This window comes from Fringilla coelebs (assembly GCF_963513975.1).
Source record: "Fringilla coelebs genome assembly, chromosome: 10".
Lineage (NCBI taxonomy): Eukaryota > Metazoa > Chordata > Aves > Passeriformes > Fringillidae > Fringilla > Fringilla coelebs.
In genome coordinates this window covers 18974882-18991857 of record NC_140036.1, presented here as the reverse complement: position 1 = coordinate 18991857, position 16976 = coordinate 18974882, and the positions used below count along the sequence as shown (strand labels likewise).

The 16976-nt window shown below is 45.6% G+C and overlaps 1 protein-coding gene across 7 annotated transcripts in view; it reads right to left on the bottom strand.

Moving 5' to 3' along the window:
- The window catches only part of GNB4 (G protein subunit beta 4), a 31800-nt gene extending 17816 nt beyond the window's left edge, over positions 1–13984 (bottom strand). For 2 of the 7 annotated variants that reach the window (XM_084212591.1, XM_084212585.1), the window contains exon 1: positions 13906–13984. The gene's annotated coding sequence lies outside the window, so the exon portion shown is untranslated. Of the gene's footprint in view, positions 1–3737; positions 3828–6726; positions 6782–12800; positions 13028–13115; positions 13178–13377; positions 13448–13905 lie in introns of those variants that run through there. The other 5 variants (XM_084212586.1, XM_084212589.1, XM_084212587.1 and 2 more) reach the window with 5 other exon arrangements.
- Between the last annotated feature and the right edge of the window lie 2992 nt (positions 13985–16976).

Genomic DNA, 16976 nt, shown 5'->3' with positions numbered 1-16976 from the left:
CATTAATCACATACCTTTATAGGCTATCAAGTTTAATTACAACCTTAATGCCTTTAATGGGGATAACCCTATGAAACATAGTTCCACTTTCAGTTCTGACAGTGCCAAATTAACCTTTTCAGGATGATTTTCCCTTTTTATTCCACAACCTACTCAAAGGTAACACAGACAAAACAATGGTCTCAAAGGTCTAAAGCCAGCCAGCCATGCTGCCTGCCAATGCTTAGTAGTCTTGTGTGCTATTTTTAACAGGAGATGAAGATTCCTAGCAGGGAAGTTGATGTATCTCCAATTTTCTGAGAAGGGAAGTCAGCTTCTGCCCTGTGCTGTGCCACACACTTCAGTGCTTTGTAGACAGTCACTTCAAATTCTCACAAGAATTACAGATCATAAAGAAAGTGAAATTATTCACAACTGGAAGCATGCATGGCCAGTCACAAGCACACAAAGTTAGGGTATTTTTCTATTCACAGGTAAAGCTGTGAGCAGATCTGAGAATGGGCTATAGCACTGCCCTGGCATTCTAAGACAATTCTGCACATAAAATTAATGTTAATTAATGTCACTCCTATCAGCACTGCTCACCACTAATGCCATTTCTGCACCAAGCTGCACCAGCAGCTGTACAGCTCTTAAGCTTCACAACTTTAAATTGTGCTACACTGCTCCAAGTTCCTACATGGACAAACTCCAGAAGCCTTCTCACTCACCCCCATGTCTTTAGTTTAAAAATAATTCTAAAGCTAATAAAAGGATAATGATCCTTCATATTTTTGAAAGAAACTTTTAGCAGTGGAAGAGCCCTAGCAGCACCAGCATGCTCTAAAGCTGCAAAGCCTTAAGCATTACTGCTCAGTGGAAATGTGTCACTGGTTCAAGGTCAAGCTATACCTCAGTGAGCAGAGAGCTGCCTTCAAACCAGCACACACTTCCACAAAATCCAGGCTCACTTTAGAACTGGTTCACTCTAGCTTTAAGCATTAAAGTTCCTTTCCAGGACAGCATTTGAACAACTAACTCTGAGATATTAAGCTATGTATAAACACCAAGATACTACAGTAAACAAACTAAGTGCAGTTCAACTATTAAGTTGAAGTGCATCCAACAGTGCTGCACTGCCTGGCAGCAGCTCCCAATGCAAAGGCCTGTGTGTTCAGATCATCCCCCACCATTAATTATTTAGCAGAACTGGGAGAAAGATACTTCCACTTGGGATTTTTACTTTTTTTTCAAGCACTATTTTCATGTGCCCACAGGAAGCTACAGAAATTGAGTGGGTAGGGAGGAAGCTCTCACGGATGCATTTCCAGATTCACACTAACTCTGCAAGCAGCATCTCTGAACTCCTGTCAAACTCCTGTGGGAACTTCTTACTGATGTCACCAGACTCACAACTCCAACACAGGAAGATAAGCACATGCTTGGAAGCTTGGAACTCGTGGATGCATCTGTGTCTGTTTCAATACTTCTGATGCTCCAGCAGTATGGTTAAAGAGAGTTATGTGCAAAGACCATTACCCAGACTGGATTTACTTGCTGTAATATTGTTTCTAAGCCCACCAGTGAGGTGAGCAGCGAAGCATATAGGAACACAGAACTGAGATGCTTGGCAGCACTGGCAAAGCAGAGGCTGCATCCTACAAACCTGTCTTCACTCCAGAGAAGCAAGACAACACCACAACCTTGAAGTGTGCTACCAGACATCAGGTAAACAACTTGGGTTTTATCAGATTAAATGCTGGGACTGCTTTGGCAGGGCTTACAAGGATTGCCAAGAACAGAGGTGATCGCTGTGCTCTAGATTCTTCCTCATACAAATTACTGAAAACCTCAGAGGATTCCTCACCAAGCCATACTGGGTTACAAAGGACACAGTGCCTCTTCACTCTCCCCTCCAAGATCAAAATACCACAGCCTGGAGGAGCGCAGCTTCACAGCCTGGAAAAATCTTTATTCCAAATACAAATTTCCCCAGGAGCCCAACTGTACCATGCCTGGTCATATACACACACAGCAAAGCCATCAGCTCTTGTATTGGCAGAAAGAGTGAGTGAAGATTCCTCCTGCCATCTCAGGAGACTGGGGGTAACATGACGTCTACTTCCCTGACTTACTCACAGTTTTAATAAATGTTGAATCAAAGAAAAAATATCCTGAGTTTGCCCAGATGCAGAATACTCACGGTATCTGCTTTTCAGCACTCAGAGGTAGCACCTCTCATGAAAGAGGTCAGATGCTTCTCTTCAAATACATGTGCACAATGAACTATGAACAGTTCCACCTGCTGAGGCCTTGAGGGGAAGAACAACAGGAGGGAAAGAACCTTTTAGCACCTTTGGTAGCCAAGGGTGTGCCACTGCAGGACACCCAAAGCAGCAGGAAATGGAGCCAAGGACACGAGGTGCCTCCATCAGGAGCAGCAGCACAGGGAGCTGACTGTGAGCAGTGACCTGGTGTCCAGGAGGCACAGCCCTGCCCTCAGGGTTTGTCATTTGTAGGCTGAACTGCACTCAGTGCAATCTCTCCTCAGCACACTTGGACAAGTGAATTTACTGATAGCAAAATAAAGTGACTCCCAAGGCAACGTATTAAGTAAGTCAGATTCCACAGCATATCTACTGCCAAGAAAGCCACTGCCAGGCTTGAGCTCTCCACAGATAAATTACTCCTTACACTATTCCTGATTCAGTTGTAGCATCATTTGCTTAGAGTTTAATTCTTCATTATACAGGCAGGCAGTGACAAACTACCCCAGGGTCTTGTCTCCAAAGTACTCTCTCTACAACCTGTGGACTCAAAACCTTGTGGCTGGAAAAACACCATTTTCTCTGCAAGAGTTACTAGAGAAGTGTAAACATGCCCCTCCCCACAACAAAGGTTTGCTATTTCCGTGCCAAATATATAGAGATTAAAGGGACTGCAGAAGGAACAGTCTGCTTGACTGGATTCCTAAGAGCTATCAGATAGTTATTTAGGTAAGAATTTAATTTTGTATCAAAAAATCAGTCTTTTAGAACTGAAATAAGTGCTTACCTACATGTACCAACCTCAGGTTTTGAACTATGCAGCAAGATCTCAAAGTGATCAACAAACAGGAGGAGAAAGGAGGTTCCACATGGCTTTCATGTGATCATCCCTACTAGAGATCACACAGGTGGCTACACATAAGGAATGCTAACTACAGCACTTTACTAAATATAGGGGAAAGACACCAAGGAACACTCCAGCTCTCTCGAGGGAGATACACTGCTAGCTCAGACACTCAGGCTGTGGACATGGGGTTCTGGCTCTGGAGCTGAGCCCTGCCAGCACACACAGACCAACATTTTACATATTCAGGATGAGCCAGAGAAAATTTTGATTAAACATTGCTTCATTTACTGACACTAAACAAGACTTTGGCAGCTTTGCCCAGTCATTTATGCCTCTACAAAGCCATGAATAGAGAAGAACAAAAAGAGGTTCTATCTCTTACAGCCTGAAGAGAATGGATTTGACATATTCAAAATCTACAAACTTGGACACAGTGGACAAAGCCTTACATCAAGTGAAATCTCTGCCTGCACAACAGTAAATGCATTAATGCTGTGCTGCAGTTACATACCTTCATATATAGCAACTATTTCAGGTGGAATTTTGCATAATGTATTTTCTGTGGTAGAGCTGTTTGAGAACAATATATACACTCAGCTCTGCACTGAGGAAAATAAAACATTTAATGGCTTTTTTTACTATACCTTGGGCCTATGCTGCCTCTCCTTCGTTTCTCAAAGACCTTTCCAGCTATCCATTCTCCCAAGCCTTCTTTGTTCTGACTTGTAGCAGTACTGCATCAATAAACAAAGACAACAAAGCAAAGAGCTTTTATATTGGTCAACTAATACTTGAATCCCAGGAGAATAATGCTGGGGTAAGTTGAAATAACAGTATGTAAGGGCTATAATTGCCCCATTGTGTACCCTGGTCTTTATCTCCCCTCTCAAACCTCTTCAGTGTATCTCCCTCCTTTCTTTATCTTTAATGTATGTTTTGAGAAGTGCACTAACTGCAGAAAAACTTACACAAACCAGTTAAGTAAGAAAATAATGGTTATTCCCTCAAAAGAAATGGTTACAATTGAGAAAATAAGCCTGGAACTCCTAACTGAATCTTTTCCTTAAGATTTTTCTGTGTTCATTTTGTCATGAGGAATGAATTGCTGCTCTGATTTCCGATCCCCAGGCAGATGCAAAGGAGAGCTCTCCCGTGCTCGGGGCCTCCGGTCTCCCCAAGAAGAAAACAGGAAGCAGCCTGGGTGTGACCTCGCTCGCTGAGGTCAGTGCTATTGTTGCACTTCTGCACATTTTGGAAGTGTTTTAAAGTGATATGTCTCCATTATAGCTTTGGTACAAAAACAGGAAATAATCAACCAACGCCTCTCGAGAGGAAGGGTATGAGCAGAACTTTCTTAAACACCCATTCCTCTAAGAGATACCATCCCCAGTTCTAAGGGACCAATGGATGTGTGTGCTCTAAAGCTGCATGGACAGCTGGAATGGGAGGTCACAAGAGAGACTCCAACAAACTGAGATGAGCGGGACTCAAGTCTCACCTCTTGGTGCGCTCACATTGCCCTGAGCAGTCACATCAGGAACACAACCCCACCCCACCAACCGGGCGGCAGCAGCAGTTTCAAGGTAACAAATATTGCTCCTTCCTCCCTTCTCCAAAACACCTCAGACCCCCTCATCATAAAGAGCAGAAATATGTGCCATTTCATACACACGTACACACTCCGCCAGGGATTTTAACAGGACTTTGAAATAAAGCCTGCCACATCACAACACTTCTATGCACCACAAGAACTACCTGGGAGTTATGAAGAGAATTTACACCTTTGCATTTGCCTCCAGACTGGAGCACTGTGAACATCACCCTGGAGTGTTTTTCCGCCAGAGGGGAGCAGAGGCGGCAGCAGCTCCAGCACGTCCCGTGGTGCTGCTGCATCTCAAAGCCATCGCTTGGCTCAGAGTGAACCCACACAGGCCAGGAGGAACTGGGGCATCTTCAAGGTCCCCTTCCAACCCAAACCACTCTGTGGTTCCTTCCACGGGACCAGCCCCAGCACACCAGGGCACGGCCCATGTTGGTTTTGGTGACTGGTTTGATGACGGTTTCCATGGAGGACAAACAGACCAACAAACACTGACCTTGTTGACAGCAGTCGCAAAACTGACAAAGGAAATCAATTTAGAAATTGAAGTGATTCTTAAGTTTACTAGTAAAAAAAAACCCACGGACATGAGACTGCTACCCTTGATTTGGCTGACAGCTCATGAGACTGGTTTCTTAAGCTCAGAGATATGAGTATATTTCTAAGACCCAGCTGAAGTCTAAGCCAAGTACATTAATAAAAAACACACAAAAGGCCTTAACCCACACATCTTAGATGCTAGAAAAAAACCTCAAGAAATTCAGCGCTAAGCATAAGGCTGAGAAAAGCACAGGAAGGAAGGAATTTTTTAGTCATGAATATTTCACAGTCCAACAGTGATTTTTCCAAAATTAACATTCTTGCATCTTATATTCATTATGTTCGTTTCCAGGTCAAAATGTTTTGGTACATAAGCACAGATTTATTTTTATCACACTCCCTGCAAACAGAACTACATGTGAAATTCAAATGATCTTGTCTTTAGTGACTATAATAATGATTCCACAGTAAAAACTCGGTTCACTGACCTCAGGACACTCCATCACTAAACAAATTATTATTGGTTTTGCAATTCAAAACATGTAAGAAATGGCAAGAAAGATCTCAATGAAGCAGAAAGATATAACCCTAAGTGAGAAGACAGAGATGGTTCCAGTCCAATTTCTTCCTTGGGGACAGACAGGTGGATACACATACGGAGTGAGCTGAGGACTTTTGTCTCTTCAAATACCCAGCCGTACCCAGGAGCCATTTTAACATTTTAGCAGGAAAAGTGTACTGCAGAAACAATTCAAAGTCATTCTGAAAGACCCTCATTTACATTTAAATCCATCTCTAAGCAAGTTTGACTTTGGATTTTTTTGAAGGGGCTAATGCACTGGTATTTACTGAAGTGGCATCATGTAGGGCCATGCAGTGCTATGCATATAAAATCTGGTCTGGCACCTACAGGCACAAAAGATTACTGAAGCAGCCTCCTGTTATCTGAGAGGGAGCAGACTGCACAGCATGCATAAAAAGCACCAAGTGCACAGAAAATTTGAGGTTTAAAGTCAATGGAGAAGATACACATTAAGAGAAACTATAGTGTCTACAGGAAAAGTGCCTCCATTCATCTCAGATGACTGTTCACTTGCCTGCAGTAATTTCTGGCTGACAGTTTTTGCAAGTGGAGCATTCTCACTCTCCTGAGGAGCAGGAAGCCCAGCAGTACCAGTTACACACACATACACTATATCCTTTCAGATGCACCATCAGGAGAAGCCATGCATTTGATGGATCCATGCTCCCCAGCCCCTTCCCTCCTCCCCATCCAGCAGTCCCTTGGTACCGCAGTCACAGCGAGGCATTATGTGCTGCTCATCCCCACCAGCTGAACACAGCTTACAGCTGCACCCTTTCACTGCACAACAAGGCAACAGAAACATCCCAGCTTTTTTTAATACCACTTATCCAAAGGGCAGATAAAACTACTGCCCTCAGGTCTCATTTTAATTTTGCTTTTGGTTCACAATACATTTCTGGTCAATTACTTGTGATTTGAAGCCATGAAAATTAAGTTCTCTTCCAGATTAGAGTTCAGGCTATCTTAGCAGGCTTTTCTAAAAAAAAAATAAATTTTAAGATTCACATTTATATGACATGCATATACTTCAAAAAAATCTACCAAAAACCTCACACTACAGAATGATCAGAAATCCAATGCTAGGAAGTAAAAACACTATGTACTGTTTTGTCACCCCTATTACTGCAAATACAGGATTAAGAGCACATGGGCTGTGTAACCACTTCTGGTACCACTTGTGATGAGACTGATATATCTAATCTACACTCCTTGGAATTGCTTTTGATGTTTCTCAAGCAGTAATGTCTGTTTTCCAACAGTCACTTATAAAGAAGATACAACATCCAATACTGAAGAAAGAAGTTATGTTAAGGAAATCAGTAGCACTGTGTTCCTAATTATCTACACACTTGCAGGTCTCTCAAAACAAAGGATGTCTTTGTAGAAGTAATTTTTAACTGGTCCAAACTCAGAAATTACCTATCTGTCTGGAAAGAAATGGCCCCAGATTAAGTTTCCAATGGAAAAGGATAAAAGAGAAACAAACTGCTGCTTCAAAGAAGTACAGTATTGATTCCCACCTGTAGCAGTCTTACACAAAGTGTAACTTTTTTATTTTTTATATGAAAACTTTTTTATGAACACATGATGCTCACTAGGTTACAAACAGCAGAATTCCCCTCTGGAGACAAAGCCTAAGGTTATAGACAGGAATAATCAGTCAGGCACCATGGCCAGGAGAGAGCCCATGGCTCCACAACCTGCTCTGCTCAAGGGTCTTTCCAATCCACTGGAACTTCTGTTGCTGTAAATGCTCCCTCCATGTCTCAGTCAGGGTTAGCCAGGTCAGCAGCTCAGCTAAATCCATGTGTTCTAGCCCTCACCACAGAGCAGACACTGCTCCTGGAAGCCTTTTGGGTTTAATGTTTCAGATATGCATTCCACCACTCGAGTTTTTCTCGGCAATGGTGACTGACGGATTGGTAAAAGTGGCTGAAGATTTTTGAGCTCCTGCTCAGGAGCTCCATGCCGAGCACAGAGATGTCTGACTCATTGAAAAGGCAAACACAAGCACAGCTCTGAAACTCAGCAGCAGTTCAACTGTTTGCTAGGGCTGTTGGCCTTTCAGCTCATCCTGTCACAGTTATCAGAGCTCTACGATTCAGGGCCATGAGGTTTCTGTAGAGACTGAGAACAGAGAATTCCTTGAGCTTCTGAAGCAGCACCACCAGGAAAAGTCAACTTTCTTTACTCCATCCCTTCTCAAAGTCCATGTTTGGCTTTTGATGCCCATCTATCTGCATTTGTAAAAACGTGTAACAGATGAACAGGAAAAAAAAAAAGCATTAATCATTTCCCATCTCTGGCTACTTGACCTTCCAAATTAGCTGCTTTTTCCTAAAGTGTGGGCAACTGCACTGAAGCGCTCACATCATCAAATACTCATTTCAGGACATTTACTCTGGACCGGAATTTTATTTTTATTTTGCTGTATAAAAATAAATAAATAATCCAGCTCCCTCTTTCCAAGACAAAAGAGGAGTTTCCCCTTTTCTGGTGCCCGTCTTAGAAATTAAGGTTGTGTTTGTAACACCAAAGCCACAGTTTTATTTCTGGGCCATCTCATTCTCCATACTTTCAATTAATTTTGCATTTAGGCACTTTGTATTAAAACTACTTGAAAAAGCAATGAAGAAGTTTCTTGTCCAACAAGTGTCATCCATTGAGACTGAAAATAGGCACTCAGTGTCCTATAAAAAGCTGTAACACTTCCCTGTGGACCACTGCTCTTCTCCCTGAGATTGTCAGGAGCACCCAACCCCCCTGCTGTGTCCTTCCTACCATTCAATGGAAGGAAAATGGAACTAACGTCATGATTAATTTCTTGAAATTCTAGGGCATCTGGACTTCATGCTGTCATGGAAACTTTGCTGTACTGGTTTTTTCACTCTGCTTTATCATGCCTAATGTTGAGATTACAACAAAACTTGATCTTCCCATCAGCACCGTGCACAAGCAAAGGGAAGGGCTCCAGTTTGCCTCCTCAACATCAACACAGGATAAACACAAGGTCCTAAACCTAATTCAGACCTTTTGGGGGGAGAGAAAGCTCTTCTAGAATTTAACTATCTAAAACTTTGTGTACTCCAATTTACTAATTTTTAGTGCCATGACATTACATTGCACTGTCAAAATCTTTAAGTCAAATCATCAACACTGATCAAAATCACTAGGTACACACTAAATTTAGTGTGTGAAATCGGATTTTGACAAGCATAACATCTATACATACAAGCTGAATACTTTTTTCAGCTCAGTAACAACTAAGCTCAACTTAAATCAAGAACTGAAAGAAGAAAAATGTCTTTCTTTTCCAAGCTAGGAATAAAACTGTTTTGTATGAACAATCACCTAAAGCAACCAATTATGACACAAAGGGTCACCAGAAAAATACTCAGATCAAATATTTCTTTTAAACAGACCAATTTTAAATATCACGTTCCAACAACAGATCATAAAAGAGCATCTTTAATTTTAATGCAAGACTTCAAATGCACACAAATACCACACAAATTGGATTTCAATATATAAACATAAAATTATACAAGTGCAATTTATGTTAGAACTACTTACTACATACATACATATACATATATATATACATGTGTGTGTATATATATATATATATATATATATAAATAAAATCAGGAAAACCATATACATAAAATAATCCAACAAGAATTAAATCATCAGGTAATCCTGAAACTGCTTGGATGTTCTGTACTAGACTAGATGCTGACTACCTGAATTAATGCCTGCATGATGAAAACAAACCAGGCAGGTCCAAGAGTTCCCACTGCTGATTGCAGTGAGGTGATTTGTTCTTGTAAAGCTGCCAAGACAGTCACTGAAAGCAGCTCCAAAACCAATCTCATTTAAGAAGTACATTCAATCCTGGGATTGATTTTATGATTTCATTTTGTTCTCCTCCCCACCCCATTTGAAAATTAAAACCTTATAAAATAATTTCAATGCTAACATTACTCAGCTCTTTTAATGTTTCAAAACACTGGGATTCACAATGACTCAAACATTTGGCTTACACTGAAAATCCATATGATTAATATTTGTCTGAGATCTAACATAAGGAGGGGGAAAATAGCTCCAGCAAATTGTCAAACCTGTTTTGCCCCAAAGAACTAGTTTTATGTAATAGGTGGCACTTGAGAGTGCCTTTTGCTCTACAATACAATCAGACACTTCCATCTTTCCTATTCTTTCCAATTTAAGCCCTTCTGGAAGGGAAGAGATTGCAAGAGTTACAGTAATTGAATCAAAATCTGGCTTAGTGTGTGTCAGCATTTCACAAACTTCTGGAAGCCCAGACATCTTAAAGGACATTAAACCATCTTCAATGAACTGCCTAAGTATTTGCCGGCCAATGTCCATCTGCAGTTGTGTTAATTCTGGCTTTCATAAAGCCTCAGCCCAGCTCTCTGGCACTGCCCCACAGTAACTCCAGTGACTCACAGTGATCTAGCTGCACACCCAGTGTCACTGGTGGCATCCAAGCTGACATTCACTCAAAGCATCCCCAGCTCCCCTCTTGCTCTTCTGGTTCAGGCTCCCTGCAAAGCCAGCTCTGTTGTTCAAACACTGCTGAAGACACGACCCCATCCCTGAGCAGTGCCATCCTTTAATTAAATCTGCAGCTCAGGGCAGCCCTGCTCCTGTTATCCAGAAAGCTCCATGGATTCCTCTGCACCAGCATCAGGTACCAAAGCACAGCCTCAAGAGAACAGCACACATTCTGTGTTTTTCAGGACCATTTGCTGTAGTTCTGTTTCAGATCTTTCATGTAAATTCTATTACAAAACTCTGGGTTGCAAAACACAGAAGTTGCATACAAGAACAAAACAATAACAACTAAATTTAATTACACACTTCCGAAGATGAAGTAAGCGACAGGTTTGCATCCAATCAGAATAGAGAAAAAATTTGGTGGAACTTAGAAAATGTTTTCTTGATTAGCAGTACTCTGCATACTTTCTAAACAGTCAGTTCCAGGCACTGGGGAGCTGCATTAATCTGAGCATTGATATTTCCAGACAGTGCTAAGTACAAAACACAATCACTGCATTATCACTGTCCCAAAGTATTTACCTTCCAGGAGCATGCACTGCACGTCAAACTGAGAGATTCTGAATTTCTTACTAGTTTGATAAGACATTTCAAAGTCATTTCTGAGATATAAAAAAATATAAATTACTATCTTCAGTAACACAATAGTCATAAATTAGAGACTCTGGCAGAAGAGAGAGTAACTGAAGAAGATCACTTCTCTAGATACTGTGCGGATTTTTTTATTTGTATTTCTTATTCACCTTCAAAATCTTATATTCATAAATTTTGAATTATTCATAATTGTAATTTTTCACAATTGCCATTGTAATAATTGCCATTTTTCATAATTGTCCAGGAGAGAACGACACTGTTCTGTATTCAAAAATATTTTTGCAAGGTTTTCTAGTGAGATTTTTTTGAGTACTACATTTTCCTTTAGAAACCTGAAAATTAAAATACTTGGACAAATTAAACACGAGATGCATCAGTCCTCAACTAAGCAACATGAAAATACAGTTGAAACTTTCATTACCAAACATGACATCTAGAGCCAACAATTTTTTATTTAAGATTTAAATCACCTGAGCAGTTAATCAAGACCAACTTCACAAGCACTCGGGAAAGGACTGAAGCAGATAGAGCAGCAGCTATTTGCTGTAGCACTTTAACAATATAGAAGAGAGAAAAAGACATCTGTAACCTGAAACTCAATTTTTTCATGATTAACAGTTGAAAGGTATATACTAGATGCTATTATAGCAGCCTTAGTTCCCAGCCTATTTAAATCTGTATAACCCATCCACATTATCCACTGTGAAAACTGCTCATTTTAGAGAAATAACAATTCAAAATATAGTTTGCAAGAGCAGACACACAGCGAGACAGATCCATACACTTACAATCTCCCTCATTTCCCTAGCCCCCTTCTTCCAAGATAACATCAGTCTGTTCTTTGGAAGCACAAATTAACTTCACCACAGCTATCATGCTTAGAAATCACAAACAAACACTGCAAAAAACCCACTGAAGATTCCCATCCCATTAAGAGACTTTCAGGACTGTGTGCGCTTGTCATGTGGTTTGTTTCATCTTAATTTGTTGATATAGTTATTATTCCTGTTAGCACAGCTCCAGACTTCCCCCAGCTCTAACCAGCAACTGCATCTCCTGCAGCTGACACTTCACTGCCAGGTTAGTGACCATCTTTGACATCACTTCCCATATTTCTAACAGAAGTCAGGAAGCAGCTTCAGGTTTTCCTCCGAACGCTCCCATGACTTTGCAGACTCATGTCCCTGCTATTCCTACAGAACAGTTGTCATCTCTCTCCGTGCTGTCACAGCAGGTTTTACAGGCTGGTACCTGTCTCCTCTCCCTGCACCATTTTGCCATTCTTTCCCCCTCCTTCCCCAGTACTCTCCACCCAGCAGAGGAGCATCCACTCCTCTGCTGCTTCAGAAACTGATTATACCTAATTAAATTAAGCACTTTTTTCCTCAGCTCATACTTAGCTCTGAGACTTACCCTGCTTCTATTTCAGAACTGAAAACCATCCTGGAAAATCATGTAGTTTCCAAGCTACAATAACCAGCCTAATAAAAGACAACATTCTCAACTGTATAAGTAACAGAAGGGAACGGAGCAGAGGCTTATTTTGCATTAGTTCAGATAATATTGCAGCATAAACTAGTCTACCACATCTATAGCTGGTAGCAATTTGGATCCTTTTCACAATTTCCAACAGAAATCAAACTAAAAATTAATGAAGATGGTAGTCTCAGCAACAAGAGCAAAGTTAAAAAAGCAGATCCAAAACAAATCCAGACGGGGAAACGAGCAATACCTACGAAGTATGACACGAAAAGCACCTAATGACTTTGCACTTTTCCTAAAGACGAGGAGCACCTTCCGACTCACCTTTGCCACAACAGTCACGCAAGGCACGCAAGTCACAGACCCCGCCACAGAGCCGATGTACGGAACGCTGAGCCCCGAACGCGCGCTGGGCTGCTCTAGTCAGGCACAGACCGGAGAGCGGAGCGTCCCCAGCCCGGGAGCCGCCGGCCGCTGCCCGCAGCACACTCGGGACCCAGGGCCGGTGCTGCCGGGCTGGCCGGAGCGCTGTGCACGGCCCGTGCCCGGCCCACCCGGGCTGTCCCCGACCCCCGGCGTGTCACCGAGCCGGACCCGGCGGCACCGGGGGTCGCTGCCCCCGCTCCGCCCGCTCCTCACCTCCTAGCCCGGGGTACCGAGCCTCCCCTTCCTCCGCACGCCCCGTCCCCGGCACCACCTCGGGGGACGCTCCGCGGCCCTGCCCCGGCCCCTCCCTTCCCCGCGGAGCCCGGGCGCTGCGCCCGCGCTCCGGGGCGGGCGGGACGGCACCGGGTGATGCCACCGCCCGTCCCGCAGCTCTCGGCAGACTCCGGAACCGCGCCCTCGCCCCGCGCCCGCCCCGGCCCCTCTCCCGCGGGGCTTTTCCTGCCGGGGGCTTCACCTGCCGGGGTCTCACGGCGCTGGGGCCGCAGCCGGTGGCGCCGCCCGAGCCCTGCCTGCCTCCCTGCCGCCCCCCCCGGCGCTGCGGTGGTGCCGCCCATGCCCCCCCGGCGCCACGGATGGGGCCGCCCAAGGGGCGGGGCGGGCGCGGCGCTGCCGGGCGGCCCCGCGGGGGCAGCGCCGGACGCGGCACCGGGACCTCCCCGGGACCCTCCCCGGGACCGGCGAGCCCAAGCCCGCCCCGCTGGGGCCGAGCCCGTCCCCGGGCTCCGCGGTCCAGGCGGGAAGCGCACTGGAGCCTCCCGCCCGCCCGCAGCCCGTGGGAGCGGCCGGCGCTGCCGCCGCGCCGGGAAGCGCGGCCCGCGGCCGCACGCGGCCCCGCCCGGCCGAGGCTCCCCGGCCCCGGCGCTGCGAGCGGAGCCGAGGGGCACCGGGCACCGCCCTGGGGCGGCCGCGCGGAGCCGCGGGGGACGGGCGGAGCCGCCCGGCGGCAGAGCCCGGCCGCGGGGACTTCCCCGGGCGGAGGTACCTGCGGTGTCCGGGCGGCCGCGGAGCGCGGTGTCACCGAGCTGCCGCCATGGCGCTGCTGGGGCGGGAGCGGCTCCGCCCCGCCCGCATGGACCGGACAACGTGACGGGCCGTTGCCATGGCAGCGCTGCGTGACGTCAGAGCGCGCACAGCGCCACGCCCCCTACGGGCGGAGCTTCTGTCACCCCGCGTGTGACAACCGTGAGGGACCCGGGACCCCGGGCGTGGGGACACTGAGGGTGACAACCGTGGGTGACCCGGGGCATGGGGACACGGGGCGTGGGGACACTGTCGGTAACAACTGTGAGGGACGGGGCTTGAGGACACCAGGACTTGGGGAATATGGACACCGGGGAATGGGGACACTGTGGGTGACAACCCTGAGTTGAGTCCCATCTGAGTGGAGGTGGGACCCCAGGGCATGGGGTCACTAGGGAATGGAGAGCTGATGTGGGGAGCCAGAGATTTCACCTGAGGGTAGGACCCTTGGGAATGGGGACTTTGGGGTGGGGACACTCGGGGACATCAGTGACATGGAGATGGGGCTCCTGGGAGCAAGACATGGGTGGTGGGAAGCTGTGGAGAGCGAGGGTGGCAGTGGGGACATGGGATGTGGGGATGCCCTGGGGCCAAGGGGAGCGCTGCCTTCCATGGAGCCTCCAGCTTGCTGAGCCCCGCGGGGCAGGCAGCCCCTGCCACCTCCAGCATTCCATGGCTGATGCTCCACTGGAGTGGCCGGGCAGGGACCTGGGGGCTCACTGGAGAAAAGGAGGCTCAGGGGGAACCTTACTGCTCTCCACAAGTCCCTGACAGGAGGGTGGGGTCAGGCTCTGCTCCCAGGGAACCAGCCACAGCCTCAAGCCATGGGATGTTTAGCTTGGACATTCCTTCCATTATAAGGAATTTCTTCAAAATAAGGGATTGAAGGTGGTGGTGGGGTCACCGTCCCTGGAGGTGTTGAAGGAAAGACTGGTCATGGCATTTGATGCCTGGTCTGGTTGACATGGTGGTGTTCAGTCACAGGCTGAACTTGATGATCTCAGAGGTCTTTTCCAATATAACTGATTCTGTGATCAATTAAAGTCCTATCTTCCCCTGAGCACGCAGCAAGGTGTGGTGTTTGTCTTTGGTTAGCAGCAAGGACTGACTCCACTGAACTTGGCAGATCAATAATGTGGGGGAAAAAAAAAGTGAAGCGTAGAATGGGTACTCAGATCCCCTCACAAAGCTGCAATCCCACATCCCATAACGGGGCAGCCCTCCTCACACCAGCATGTGTAAGACAGGCAGACAGACAGACAGACCATCAGGGGCTGACTGCCAGGGGTCTGTCAGTCATGTTGGATCTGTCTGACCATTCCACGGCTGGTGCTCCCACTGCATCAAATTGCCAAACTCCAACCTCAGCCAGCCAGAGACCTGGAGGGATGTGGGCTAGCTGCTCTGTGGGATGGCTGCTCTGTGGGATGGCTGCTCTGTGGGATGGCTGCTCTGTGGGATAGCTGCTCTGTGGGATGGCTGCTCTGTGGGATGGCTGCTCTGTGGGACAGCTGCTCTGTGGGGTGCTCTGGCCACACCTCTGGGTCTCTCCTGCTCCCCTGACCCTGATGCCACAGGGACACCTGTGCAGAAGCAGAGCCTCAGCACAGCCCCAAGGCAGCCCTGCTCAGCCCTGCAGCACCAGCCATGGCACACTTGCACCATCCATCTCCTCAGCACAGGTCTGCCACACCCTCAGCAACACAAACTGTCAGATTTTTGCAAAATATTTTCCTTGAGTACCAAAACCTCTGTGAGTAAAGCAGTCTTTGAGCTATTAGTGTGTTACTGATACATGGCTCAGTATTAATGACAGCACGTGCTGGAACATACAGTACATACTGTAATGAAACAGCTCATTGCTTACCCTAAATCAGCCTTAAAAAACATGCACATTCCCTAACTGACTCAAGCCTATGATTTTAATAGCTCTGTCCTGGTTGCAAAGTCTGTGTTGTGCTTCCCTGTGCTGCAATACATCTGTCTTCCATTTATCCAAAGGACAGATGCCGTTCAGCAATGTGTTTACTTTGCATTTAATGAGTGATCACACAGCAAAAATCAACAAGGAACGGGTTTGATTTTGTTGGACCACACTTGAGGGAAATACACTTGTCTCAGAGTCACTGTATATAGTGATATAAGTAACTTAAATTTTTATAAAGGGGAGAAACTGGTGCAGGGCTAGTTCTCCCTTAAAATATGCTTGTTCCCTTACATTCTTCCCAATACAATCTTCAGAACCCTGAGGAGTGGTTACTCACAAGACACCATCCCAGAATGAGCACATAATTTCTCGTCTCCTGTTTTCAAACAACTCTGGAAAATAACAGCAAGGAAAGCCCTAGAAAAGTTCAGATGGTATTTGGGTAGTTACATATTATTCAATTATCAGGTTTTGTCCTTCCAGTGCTAACTGAACATTTAAAATTACATAATTTATCCTTATGACTCATTTGGGAGACAGGGAAGATTCTTTAGTTGCAGGCAGTGAAAATGAAGCACACAGGACAGGGTTCTCCATAGGGGAACTCATCCTGCAGGGGTGGCATTGATGTGGCTGTGGTGGTCCAAGGCAAACAGCAACATCCTGTCTTGGACCAACCAGCACAAATAACAGCAAGTGCCCCTTATAAAACTCACCTCACCCGCTGGGTAGTCAGTTCAGTCATTTATTAGATGAAGTTACAAATTCCTAATGAGATAGAAATCCCCAGTTCTTCTGCTGGCAGTGTTTTACCACCAGCTTTTATCCAGTTCAGCTTCTGATCACTGGTTTCACATGCCAAGCCCCACTCTGCAAAATCAGAGTTACCCCTAATGGAGCCACTCTTATGCCAGTTCTGCAATATGCTTTGTATTATTTTAGAATTTATATAAGGCATCAATTTGTTCTGCAGTGGAAGAGAAATCTTGGGACACCGTGCCAGATTAGTTTTTAAAATCAATATCCAGATCAGTTTCTCTAACATGTTCCCTCTGAATTATGAGCTACTACAGCCAACGCAGCAACTTTGGTTTCTGATAGATTAA